Source organism: Mchenga conophoros, linkage group LG1 (genome assembly GCF_057382185.1).
Source record: "Mchenga conophoros isolate Kocher_MC1m ecotype Shallow Benthic linkage group LG1, M_conophoros_male_GT1.1, whole genome shotgun sequence".
Taxonomy (NCBI): Eukaryota; Metazoa; Chordata; class Actinopteri; order Cichliformes; family Cichlidae; genus Mchenga; species Mchenga conophoros.
In genome coordinates, this window is record NC_140526.1 from 29,149,076 (window position 1) to 29,155,301 (window position 6,226).

A 6,226-nucleotide genomic window follows, 5' to 3' on the forward strand; every position below is an offset into this window, starting at 1 on the left:
CCTGGTGGTGAATGCAGTATTACCCGTGCTATTTTCAAATTGGCACAAACCAATATTGCACAGATGTTGCAGGAGCTGGCCTGTTAAAGACCAGCTACTGTCCCACGCAACAGCATCAGACATTTGCAAATTCACTATTGCCAGGTAATGTCTAAAACATTTCAGGGCTCCAGTGCATTTCTGAAAATGCCTCGAGTAATAGTCCTCCCTTCTCAACCTAAGTCTCCCAACCTTAATACAAATCTTAAATATCCTGACTATGAGTCACTAGCTCAAAAAGTACTGTAAGGACATCTTTTATGTGCTTAATAAGAACAGAAATGTTAAGATCATGTGCCTAGTTTGCTGCAAAGACTTAGTCTTGGTCTATAATGTGGGGAGAATAATGGGCAATTTGGTGCTTAAGGGCAATTATCTGTTTGGTGTAACTTTTTACAAGAAACATACAAACACCAAGCCTTTGTGTCACCCACTATTAAAGCAGGCCTGGATCTTGCCTGCCATGCTACATATTTCCATTTGTTTGTGTGATACATACCACCTGATAGCCTATTAGTAGCAAATGATAGTTTAGAGGTGCTAGCTAGTAAGTGGCAGGTATCTCTGAGATTATCTTTTAAACAATCCCTGACATAATCACACCTTATAAACAACTTTGCTATGTGGAAACTTAAAACCCTTATTTGTTGCAGCCCATATGGACCAGCTATAAGATTTCTACATGCTGAAGAAGAGCGGTAACAGCAGGAGTCAACATCTGCACATTTACTCTCTTGAAGAGCAGCACAGCCAGCACACACACAGAGACTGACTCCAAAAAATGCTGGGCCTCTAAAAACACTGATTACAAGTAATGTTATATTTAATGCTAATAAATAAAAGCAAGACTAAAATATTCAATTAGTAAAGTTCATTTTCACTAACACACATTGTAACATCTTCACAAAACGCCTCACCGTCTAAGTCTAGACCAGGGATCAGCAACCTTTAAGACCCAAAGAGCCATTTGGACCCGGTTTCCATGCAAAAGAAAACACTGGGAGCCGCAAATACTTTTTGACATCCAAAATGAAGATAACACTGTACACAGCATTGTTTTTTACCTTTTTTTTTTACCTTTGTGTGAACAACTAAGGTGTGTTGCTTATGAAATCCATGAAGTGCTATAGAGAATCATATTTTATTTATGCAATTAACACATTTTGAACTCTTAAAGAAATATAGAGGCGGACGCACCTGAGCAGCACCCGCAATCGCGCCTCGCCGCCTTAACGTCTGTGCTATCTGTGCTGTTGTGTTGGTGTGTGTCAGGCTGTGAGCTGAAAAGCTACAGCCAGCTGTATGCGTACAGCAACCGTGTGTGAAAAGTGGTCAATAAAGAGATGCGTGTTCATGGAAACATCGTCGGGTCTGCCGTGATATGTTTACAATGGGACTTCTGCTCCTGAACCTCTCCGCACAGCGTCTGCAAATGGGGGCTGTACGAAGTCACTTTCATCTTTACGCAGGACTGTAAGCTGTCATCTGTGAGGCGTGAGCGGTGTTTGTTTTTAACATAGTTCACGGTTGAGAATAGCTGCTGACATAATGTGGATCCGAAGATCCATAATTGGCCTACCTGGGGTTGAAAGTCTCGATAAATGCACAGGGTTAGGGTTAGAACTAACATAAATAAAATACACTTCAGCTAAATGCTCCTAATTTATTTTCCCAAACCACATGGAGCCGTATTATAAGGACTAAAGAGCCGCATGCGGCTCCGGAGCCGCAGGTTGCCGACCCCTGGTCTAGTCATTAAATAAAGAGTTTATTTTCATGTTGTTAATCTGCTCATACAGCACAGTTATACCACAAGAGTACACAAGAACATGCAAATATCATAACGCATCTCTAACTGAAAATTTAATACACAAACTCACTGGCAGGCTTTGTCTCAGTGCCCTGCAGCGAGTCAGAAAATATGCAAATGAGGGAAAATCTCCAATGGATTAAACAGACGCAGCAACCACTTTTACCAACCAAAACACTCAGTAATTTATTTACTTATGGCTTTGCTCTGAGTTGAATAGTCGAACACCTTTGCACTCTCTGAGAGACACAGCAGCCTGTTGCTTCTGACCTCTGTGTTTTGAGCAGTGGGTCGCCCACCTAATCACATATGAAAAACAAATTGTTTTTCTTGTTCTTTACATGTTATTCACACTATGCTTTTATGCTGAAATAGAGTAAACTCCAGGAATAACCAAACATGACACCCAAAGTTTCTCTTACACACAGAGATTTATATAGAAAGTAAAAATAGAGTACTTGAAATAAATGCTTTCGTATGCGATCTCCCCTACATGTTTATCACCATGTGCTGAAGGGTTGTCTCTCAGCAGCGTCAGATGGTTTTAGCACCACTTAAGTCATCGATCCATTAGCCCCTCCATTTAAACCTTCACACCTAATTGGTGAATCAAATAATACGATTTAAGAGGCTCAAAAGACACACGCACCTGCATCAGGGGTAGTGTTACTCTCTTATTGCGACGTTAATGCACCGCTCCTGGTTTAACCCCTAACTATTATTCCCTGAAGCACTTTCATTATCCTATTGATGTTATATGAACTCAGTTGCTTGTTTTCTTTTTTTTACACATATTGGACATATTAAAGTCAACATGTTCACAGGTTTGCTAAATGAGTGAAAGAAGCATTTAGAGCAAATTCGCAGGTACACTTCTGACTCATTACGCAATTAATGTTGTCATTGGCCATTCAGCGCTGCCGTAAATAATAATCACACCTCATTATGAACAATATTATGTTAAAGCTACTTAGCATGCTGTGGTGTACTGAAGTGAATTTGTTTATTTACAGCTGGCTGGCTTTTGATTACTCAACATTTGACAAGAACAAATTTACAGTCATGCCAATTTTCTTTGAAACCATCCGGCGTGCTAAAGACAACAGGGCTTTGATGGATTCTCTCAGGGGACTGATCATGTCAGCCAGATAACAGAACACTAGTTAAAAGACACATACCACTTCTTTTGAACACATTTGATTAGGTTCGTTAATTACTTGCATTCCTGGTGGAGTTGCCTTCAGGATATGGAACAACTTGACATGCAAATATGTCACATTGTGATTCTATCTTTGTGTGCGCTAACAGTGACGTGTGCATCCCCCTTGCAGTTTACTTTTAGAAGGTCTGGCATCACTTCCAAATACATAAGTGTCCTATAATGCTGACAAATAATCTGCCGTGAAGTGAAGGCAAAGCTTGCTGCTGTAATGGAAGAATCATACAGCCTTGATGTATTATGACCAAATAGCATATGAATCAGGCAGGGAAATAGAGAGCGAATTAGCATCGGGACAGGTCTCCTCCCCCAGCCTTCCGCTAGCCTCCCATCATTCATTATGATGATCAATGGCTGCTCTTTATGCCCTGACTTGATATTTCAGACTCATGTGAGGTGTGGATCATTAGGGAAAGCTTTTACCATTAATAAACAGACGTTGTTTACATGACTAATACTCCACGAGGCAATGAGGTTGAAGCATTTAGAGCAGGACATTCATCTTCCCCACACCAGTAAATATCACCCAGATGCTATTGATATTTACTGTGTTATAGAGAAAATGGCTGAAGTGGACAAGCTTCATCATGTAAGGAGGGAAAAACAGAAGGAAAAAATGGAAGAAAAGTTTTCAACTTTAACAGCAGAATAACAAAATGGATAAAAAAGGCCATATGTGCAGGTTCTTTAGTTTGAATCAAACTGAAATATGGCACAAAAGCAAAACCTCAGACAATACGAGACAATAGAGTATCGGAGTATGTTTGAAAAAAAAAGGGGTGATTTGGGTTGGTCTGTTTTCTCAGGGAGTTATTCTTTGCTGTTCTTATCAGACCAACTAATATCCAACCAGTGGTAAACATGCTGTAGCACTGTCAGGTGTACCAGGTGATAAGGCAAACTCTCGAGTCGAGTCATGAGCGGCCACTCACGTAAACACAATCACGCTCGGATAAGCATGTATGCTCACCATAACATTATCCATTGTCACTCCTAAAATTTGATCAACAACCTCACATGAAAGGGTAATAATTCAAGGAAAACAGGGAAGTGGTAGATATCATTTTCCAAAAGTGGTTACGATAATGGATGGAAACAGATTCAGTTCCAGATCTCAACCAACTTAAAGACCTTGGAAGATCAAACGCAGCTGTGTTCATTGTCTTTCACTATTACAGTCATATCGCCAACACCATCATCACAACACAAACAATGAGTCATTGCTCCAGCTGATTTGCAAACACTAGTAAAAGGATTCGGGTAAGACTGCCGATGTTGATGACGTCGCCCCTTCGATTCTCTACGTGCTCGTCGACATGTCCACATTCACACAAACTACACCATATGCTAAGTGACACTGATACTAATTAGAAGCTCTTGGTGAAAGGTTAGTTTAAGCAGAAGCATCTGTTGACCTTTTTCAAACATCATAGCATACCAACAAATGCTGAGTGTCAGTAAACAATATTAACATGTCATGGTGGCAACATGGTGTCCTCCTAATGACAGGCCAACACAGCAGGCAGAAAAAGGAAGCACCACATATAATGTGTTACATGTACGACAAGCAAAGCATGTTCATACTCTATTGTGGTAGTCCAGTCATACACACATCAGCCATGTCAGCTATGTTGTTCCTGTCAGGGGAAGAGACCTCGGAGAGTCCCACGGTACCACAAGACATATATATCTCTTCTGTGCTTGTAACCGTGTTATATTGCAATTATGTCCTTGTTCATGCTGCAATAGATCAGGATACAGGGGAGTGTGTGGGATAGTCACTAAGGTGAAGGGAGGTGTGTTGGGTCACAGTGTGAAGTTCCCTGTAAGGACAGGTATATTTCCTTGTATTCCTGTAACAGCTGGCAGAACACAGACACAGTTATTTTCTACCAACGCATTGAAATCGTTGATGACTGATGGCAGAAGACAGAGTTCTTCAACCCAATGGATTATCGAGATTAGCTTTTAGGTCCGCCTCCACGCGTTAGACCTAACCAGAAAAAGAGAGTGGCTTAACTTGTCATCCCTTTAGAGAACGATGTAATTAATGGGCTCTGATGAGCAGCTCAATCTCCACAGACAGGAAGAGATTGCCCTGGCTTTTGAGGCGAGGTGCAGTGTGTGTGTGTGTGTGTGTGTGTGTGTGTGTGTGTGTGTGTGTGTGTGTGTGTGTGTGTGTGTGTGTGTGTGTGTGTGTGTGTCTGTGGGACAGATGAGAAGAAGTAGAAAGAAAAAGAGAGAAACAGGCGTACCTGGCAAATATGTACGCCATCCCTCCTGCTCACTCGTCCTTGAAAACAACCTTCTTGGCTTTCCTCTCATTTCTTGGAATTCTTATCAGCTTTGGTTGTTATTTTATTAACGTAAACTGCAAAACTGTAGTTGAAACTGAATTGGAAAAATCCACAACCTTACAAGTACCATTAAAAATCATTTTCACATATATTTGCCAAATCTGTTGATTTGTTAGAGTGATACAGAGGAATGGAGCAGAGCTCATGTTAGGACTCCAGCGGTGCCGGTGAACGGTGCAGCACTTCTTCCTGTCTCCCCTGAGGATAACTATTTGAATCAGATTATGTGCGTTATTTCTGTCTCTAGTGACGTGAGCTCTCGGCATCACAGGAAAAGCTTTCGCACACGCGAACAGCTTTTTCTCCTGAGTGGTATATTTTGAAACAGCAGTAGTGATGGGGCGCTAAAAGAATTCATAATGCATGGTTGCACAATACATACATAATATTCTACGTCACCATCGCAATATGCATACGCTGAAGAACTATTTTTTGACCTGGGAAAATTGCAGGCTGCATGCCTGCTTTCGGGAATGACTAAGACAGTTAATGAGGAACTAAAACTACTACATGAAACCTTTTATTATTGTTGTTGTTGTACACCCTGTTTAAGCAGTGATAAATAATTGATACATAAAAAAGATGAGCTGATTCTTGTGTAAACCCTAGACAAAGTGTTAAACTGTAATGTAAAGCAGCAAGTATTATTTCTACTGCAAAAAGCTTTTTAAAAAATTGGTATAATAAAACAAAAATAAGTTTAGGATATTTAGTATGCTCCCACAAATGATGAAATAATGAAAACTGCTGAAAGCGTGTTCCCTGGATTATCTAGAAATAATTGTGCCACTGTTTCTGGAA

The 6,226-nt window shown here is 40.6% G+C and overlaps 1 long non-coding RNA gene across 1 annotated transcript in view; it reads right to left on the reverse strand.

The window, feature by feature from the left end:
- Nucleotides 1–5,468, reverse strand: part of LOC146583566 (uncharacterized) — a 108,978-nt gene extending 103,510 nt beyond the window's left edge. The window contains exon 1 of the long non-coding RNA XR_014892458.1: nt 5,324–5,468. This is a non-coding gene — a long non-coding RNA (uncharacterized LOC146583566). The remainder of the gene's footprint in view (nt 1–5,323) is intronic.
- Between the last annotated feature and the right edge of the window lie 758 nt (nt 5,469–6,226).